Source organism: Tamandua tetradactyla, chromosome 5 (genome assembly GCF_023851605.1).
Source record: "Tamandua tetradactyla isolate mTamTet1 chromosome 5, mTamTet1.pri, whole genome shotgun sequence".
Taxonomy (NCBI): Eukaryota; Metazoa; Chordata; class Mammalia; order Pilosa; family Myrmecophagidae; genus Tamandua; species Tamandua tetradactyla.
This window is the reverse complement of record NC_135331.1, coordinates 82,056,073-82,063,378: the sequence shown is the minus strand read 5'-3', so window position 1 is coordinate 82,063,378 and position 7,306 is coordinate 82,056,073. Positions and strand designations below refer to the sequence as shown.

The 7,306-nt window shown below is 38.8% G+C and overlaps 1 pseudogene; it reads right to left on the bottom strand.

Moving 5' to 3' along the window:
* Positions 1-1,542: 1,542 nt before the first annotated feature.
* LOC143682551 (pre-mRNA-splicing factor RBM22 pseudogene) lies at positions 1,543-2,789 on the bottom strand (annotated as a pseudogene).
* Positions 2,790-7,306: the final 4,517 nt, after the last annotated feature.

Here is a 7,306-nt window from a genome sequence, read left to right as displayed (position 1 = left end):
TACCAGCCACAACTGGGTGGGTCATATCTCCATTGAAACAATAAAAAAAATTCTACCCAGAAATATTGAATAAAGATTAAAGGGCATGGTTTTTCTAGGATACATAATAACTTCAAACACTGAGATTCCCTGTTACGGAAATAAGTTTCATAAAGGCAAGTCTCAAGATCACATGCTTGGCTTATTAAATTGGGAGCCCCCATTGCTTAAGAGAGTATGAGGAATTCCCCAGATTGGGAAGCTTAATGCCCCATTTTTTCTACATTCCCTCAAGGGACTTTGCAAATATATCTTTATTTTCTTTGCAAACTACTCTGGAATGTACTCTGATCCATTTTGAGTTGATTTTTATAAAAGTTATGAGGTATGGGTCCTCTTTCATTTCCTTACAAATCAAGATCCAGCTTTCCTGGAACCATTTGTTGAAGAGAATATTCTTTCCCAGTTGAGTGGTCTTTGCCCACTCATCAAGTCTTTTGGCCATAAATGTGATGGTTGATTTTTATACTCAAATTCTATTTCACTGGTCTATATGTCTGTCCTTGTGCCAGTACCATGCTATTTTTTTTGAAAACTGACCATTTTTAATCATTTAAAAACATAACACAATACAACACAACATCACATTTCCTTTACCTATAATTCAGTTATATCCAAACATTCTAAGAGCAACAGATAACCCCCTTCCCAGGAGCAAGGAATTAAAATGAGACACTGAAGACATATAAAGGTGAATACTGGTAATCAAAGTTCCACTTTAAGTCACAAGCTCTCCATCCAAACACTCTCCAACACTTTTTGTTTCAGTTTATTAAAGTATTTCACAGGAAGTTCCTTAAAATAATTTTATTCCAGACACCAAGCTTCTACAGTGATATACAGCTTCATGGAATTTGGGTTTCCATATGATTTACAGTAATAAAAAGCCATTTTTGTCTTTTTGTTGGTGTAGAGAAACAAAACTATCAGCCAGATTCCTTTAGTAAGACATGAGGAAAAGAGAGGGAAAAAAAGATCTGGGCTTTGCTGGATGCTGGTTTCTATTTGTCTTCCGAGGGTGTAAATTCAGACAAGTTCAGTCACACTCATGCCATGACAATGATTAAAATTAATAATCTTTTTTTCAAGATGATAAAAGGGAAAATACCCAATGGACATAAAAATTGTCAAAAGGTATTTTTAACCACAGGTCAATTTTTATCCAAAATAAAAATACAAAATGAACATATAATTGGGATGGTAATTCTGTTGGACATTCCAACTCATCTAGTCACTGGTCCCCCATATAGAAAAGGGGAGCAGGCATTACGTTTTATTAGTAATGTTATAGTAGTAATCAGACATACTGATGGCAGCTTATTTGAGATCCATCAGTCCTTTGAATTTATGTAGGAAAGCATGCTGTAAGTTCTCTGCCCACATCAGAACACATTCAGCTAACTTGGAATCTAAAAAGGAAGAAAAATATATTTATTCCGAGATTCATTTACTGGGGTTTTAAGTGCCCTTCCCTTCTGTAGAGCCCAAGTGTGTGATAATGTGCTAGGGGCTGCTGTGTTTCCCAGCATGAACTCACATCCTCTGAGGGTCCTGAGACGGACAGTCGACTGGTCCTGGAATCCTCATGAAAGGAGGGGGTGTTTGCATTGGGTGGAACGTGTGTGGCCCAAACCTGGGTATGGGGCAGAGCAATATCAGGGGACGTGGCAAGGCTATGTTCACCATGGCTGCAGGACCACGTAGGGGTAGGTTGAAGTTGGCAGAGGCTTCTTCTTTTGATGCAGAAGGAGGAAGAAGAGCTCCTGGCAGCCCTGGAATGACTCCAGCTTTATTCCTGGGTCCGTGGTTCCATCCTTCTCTTTTTCTTTTCCGCTGGCTGCTTGAGATCTTCCCCATTTCATGTTGAGCCTGCAACAACTGATAGTCAACTTATTAAAAGATTTTTCAGCAGCCTCTTCTGCAGCTTGCCTTGTGGCAAACTGGGTGAAAGCACACTGCTGTTTCTGCACAACAGTTATTGTCCAAATCTCTCCAAAGTGATAGAAATTATTTCTTAGATCTGTCCAGTAATAGAATCTCCCAGAACACCGACATATAGTGTGGTGATGGGCTTGTCCTCTGTGGGTCCAGATGAAGCATTGGTAAAGTCAGCTTTAGAAGCTTATCTGCCACAGGATCATTGATTCCATATTGATCTTTGATATTCTGATCAGCAAGGGGGTCATCTGGATCTGTAGGCTTCTCATGTCTCTACGGACATGCCTCTCCCTCTTACATTCTCCTTTCACCGAGAAGGAGCAAATGTGGGGTCGATTCCGTTTATAGCAGGATGTGGTCTGGACCAGTTTGAGTCGCACATCACTGGTGGATGTGGCTTTCCCCAGTATACCACCAGGCCATGTTCCATCAGAGTTAGAAACCTCTCTCCATATTCTGTGTGTTGTACTCTTTGTTGACATCTGACTTGGCATATCAACCTTAAAAGACAATCCCGCATCAAGAACTTGGACAGGCAGGCCATATTCTAGGTCCAAGAGGCAGGTCTGGCAGACATTCTTCAATTTGCTGCAGATTTGTCAGACTTCTGCCTTCTTGAAATGCATGCAAGCCCCGGGGCACCAGCAAAACACTGTGAATGGCCTGGCACAGATTTTGCATTCCTTCCCATACTTTCCTGTGGTCATTTGGATATAGGGGTTTTCTTCAGGACACATCTGGCATACTATGGGGAAGTCCACATCCACCCAATCCTGCCTGTAAGAGCTGTTGGATCCCAGAGCAGTCACCATTTTGACAGTGTCCAGGGTTAGTGGTGGCTCTCTAGTTGGGAGAGAGGACCGCCAAAATACATCAGGTTCCTAGACTCAGTACCATGTTATTTTGATAACTGTTCCTTCATTATGTTTAAAGTCAAGAAATGTGAGTCCCCCAACTTCATTCTTCATTTTCAAGAACACTTTGACTTTTGAGGGACTCTTGCCTTTCCATATAAATTTGATGACTTGCTTTTCCATTTCTGCCAAGGAGGTTGTTGGAATTTAATTGGGATTGCATTAAATCTGCTAATTGCTTTGGGTTGAATTGACATCTTAACAATATTAAGCCTTCCGATCCATGAACATGGAATGTCTTTTCATTTATTTAGGTCTCCTTTTAGTCCTTTTAGAAATGTTTTATAGTTTTTTATATACAAGCTTCTTTACATCTTTGGATGAATTCTTTCCAGGTATTTAATTCTTTTAGGTGCTATTGCAACTATAATATTTTCTTGGTTTATTCTTCTGGTTGTTCATTATTGGTGCATAGAAACACTACTGATTTGGGGGCATTGATCTTGTATCCCAACATTTTGCTGAATTTGTTTTCTTTTGTTGTTTTTTTTTAGCTCTAGGAGATTTGTTGTGGATTTTTGGGATTTTCTGTATCTAGGATCATGTCCTCTTCAAATAGGGAAACTTTTACCTCTTCTTTTCCAATTTGGATTCCTTTTAGTTCTTTTTCTTGCCTAATTGCTCTGGCTAGAACTTCTAGTATGATGTTGAAAAATAATGGTGACAGTGACATCCTTGTCTTGTTCCCCATCTGTTTCAGTTTGCTAGCTGCTGAAATGTGATATACCAAAAATGGATTGGCTTTTACAATGGGGATTTATTAAGCTACAATTTACAGTTCTAAGGCCATGACAATGTCCCAATTAAGGCATCAACAGGCTAATACCATCTCTGAAGAAAGGCCATTGGTATCCAGGGTTCCTCTGTCACATGGGAAGGCACGTGGCTGGCATCTGCTTGTCCATCACTCCTAGGTTTCATTGCTTTCAGGTTCTGTCTCTTTCAGTTTCTTGTCAGCCCTTGCTTGCTTCTCCCAGAGCTTTTCTTTAAGTGCTGCTAGGTGTTTCTCTCTCTTTACTCCCTGAGATCTTTTATCCTCATAAAGGGCTCCAGTAAAAGATTAAGACCCACCTTGAAAGAAGTGGGTCGCATCTCGATTGAAACAACCTAATCAAAAAGTTGCACCCACAATAGGTCTGCCTCCCATAGGAGTGGATTAAAAGAACATGGCCTCTTTTAGGGTACATAACTGCTTCAAACCAGCACACCATCTTAAAGAGAAAGCTTTCCATCTTTCACCATTACGTAGGAAATTAGCTGTGGGTTTTTCATATATACCCTGCATCAGGCTGAGAACATTTCCTTTGATTCCTAGTTTTCTAAGTGTTTTTTTTTTAATCAAGAAAGGGTGGGCAGGCCATGGTGGCTCAGCAGGCAAGAATGCTCGCCTGCCATGCCAGAGGACCCAGGTTCGATTCCCGGTGCCTGCCCATGTTAAAAAAAAAAAAAAAGTGAAAGGGTGTTGGATTTTGTAAAGTACCTTTTCTGCATCAGTTGTCAATGTTATGAACAACATTAATTCATTTTCTTATGTTGAATCACTTTTGCATACTTAAGATAAATCCCTTAATCATGGCATATCATTCTTTTAATGTGCTATTGAGTTTGGTTTGCAAGTATCTTCTTGAGAATTTTTGCTCCTGTATTCATATTTTGCATTTATATTGGTTGGTAACCTTTTTCTTACGGTATCTTTGTTTGGCTTTGTTTTGAGGGTGATGCTGGCCTCATAAAAATAAATCAAGTGTTCCTTCTTATTCAATTTTTTGGAAGCATTTGAGCAGGATTGTTGTCAATTTTTCTTGGAATGCTTGGGAAAAATTGCCCTGTGAAGCCATTTGATCCTGGGCTTTTCTTTTTTTTATTACTGATTCAATCTCTTTACTAGTTATTGGTCTGTGAAATCTTCTATTTCTTCTTGAGTCAGTGTAGGTAGTTTGTGTTTTTAGGAATTTGTCCATTTCATCTAGATTATCTTATTTGTTGGCGTGCACTGTTCAAAATATCTTCCCATAGTCCTGTTTATTACAGTGGGGTCAGTAGTAAGGTCCCCTTTTTCATTTCTCGATTTTACTTATGTCTGTCCTCTCCTTTATTTTTTTAATCAGTTGAGCTAAATCTTTATCAGTTTTATCAATCTTTTCAAAGAAACAACTTTTGGTTTTGTTGATCCTATTTTTTATTTTATTCTCTATTTTATTTATCTCCTCTCTAATCTTTGTTATTTTCTTCCTTCTACTTGCTTTGGGTGTGGCTTACTAATCTTTTTCTAGCTCTTCCAGTTTTGAGGTTAGTACTCTGACTTGAAATCTGTCTTCTTTTTCAATGTAAGCATTTAGAGCTGTAAGAGAACTTTATAGAAAACTTTTAATCTTTATAGACTGCCTTCACAATTAAAGAACTTCCTTCAACATTGCTGGCAGGGCAGATTTCATAGTGATGAAATACCTCAGCTTTGCTTATCTGGGAATATCTTAATCACTCCCTCATTTTTAAAAGAAAGTCTTGCTGGATATAAAATTTTTGGTTTGCAGTTGTTTTCTCTCAGCACTTTTAAGTATTTCAACCTACTGCCTTCCTGCCTCCATGATTTCTCATGAGAAATTGGCTACTTAATCTATTTGGAATTCTCTGGTACATAAAACATTGCTTTTCTCTCACAACTTTCAGAACTCCCTCCTTGTCCTTTGCATTTGACAGTTTGATTAACATGTGATGGGATGTATTTCTCTTTATCCAACATCTGTTTGGTGTTCTCTGGGGTTCTTGGATGTGCATAGTCACATTTTTTGCTAAGTTTGGGAAATTACTATTATCTCTTTAAATATTCCTTCTTCCTGTTTCTCTCTTTCTTCTCTGGGACATGCATAATGCGCATATTGGGATGCCTCATGTTGTCCCACAGGTCTCTTCAGCTATTTTCACTTTTTTACAATTCCTTTTTCTTTCTGGTTCTCTGCCTGACTCATTTCAATTATATTGTCTTCATGCTCACTGATTTGACAGCTCCAATCTGTTGTTGAAACTCTTCTGGGAATTTTTCACTTCAGTCCTTGTGGTCTTCAACTCCAGTAGTTCTGTTTGCTTCCTTTGTAAAAATTTTATCTCCTTATTGATATTCTCATATTGTTCATTCATTATTTCCCTGATATTCTTTGGTTCTTTCTCTGTATATTCCTTCACTCCTTGGGCATATTGAAGATCAGGGTTTTTTTTTAAGTCTTTGTCTGGTATGTTCACAGTTTGCTCTTCTCTATTGACTTTTTTTATGGATTTTTGTCCTATTCCTTTGGTTGAGGCATCATTTCCTTCTTCTTTATTTGTCTTGTGACTTTTTGTACAGTTTAATATTTTTAAATATAAACTCAAATTTATTGCCTGAGTTGTCTGTTTCTTAAGTTCATATCTAGCTGTGATATGACAGAGCTTTTTATGTGTCCAGAGCTAACAGACAACAGAAGTAAAGCAAAAATCACTTTCTATCATCACTGCCAATTTGTTTGGTGTTGGCTAGTGCTCTCCTTCAATGTTCAGCCATCCTGTCCAGAAGGTCAACCTAAGGCAAATGCAAAGTGCAGGGTCCTCCTTTTCTCTTCTGGGACTGTGTCTTGTCCTGGGCTTGTCCTTGCTAGTGGCCTTAGGATTTCATCTGTTTACAGCAATTTGTATGCCCTCTCTAATTCCCAGGAAACAGACCTTCTCCCTCTCCTGTGTGTACCGCTGCAGGGCTTAAAACAGGAAAGCCTTTGCCTTGCCCTGAACTGCCTGCTTCAGCTGTTTCTTGTATTGCTTTCCTTATCTCAAGCTGCTTTTGCCTGGAGGGCAAATTCTGGGATGTGGTGTACACTGGAGAGGCACTCCCCAAGTAATTTCTTCTCAGCTGAGACCTTCAGAGGGGGCCTCAATGGCTGTAACTCTCTGAGCAGAGATGGCCAGGAAGGGCGCCTGAGCTTTTTCCCCAAACTGAACTTTCTTGATTTGGCACCAGTCCAGCAATGGCATCCCGTTATCTGTCCTCTGCAGCTCTGAGGAAGCATATCATCTCTTAGTCTCATCCACACCTCTGGGTATACGACTGCTGTGGTATTTTTGAGTCAGGACACATTTACTCCATCTCTTATACATACTTTTTCATATTTAACGATATTCAAAGTATCAGGTTTGAGATATCAAAAATTCAATTCTATCTTATTACAGAGGAACTACTAATATTGGAAAATGAAGCAATATACTGTTAAATATTTTCCCTAATAAGAAAGTATGAATTTGTGGCCTGCACATTGGTTTTAGAGTCTGAAGCCTGTATGTAACTTTAACTCTGCACATCGGATGTGACTTCTGACTAGTTGTGTTTTTAAAACATCACTACAGGATTAATTTCCCTGTCTATAAAATGGAAATATTATTACCAACTT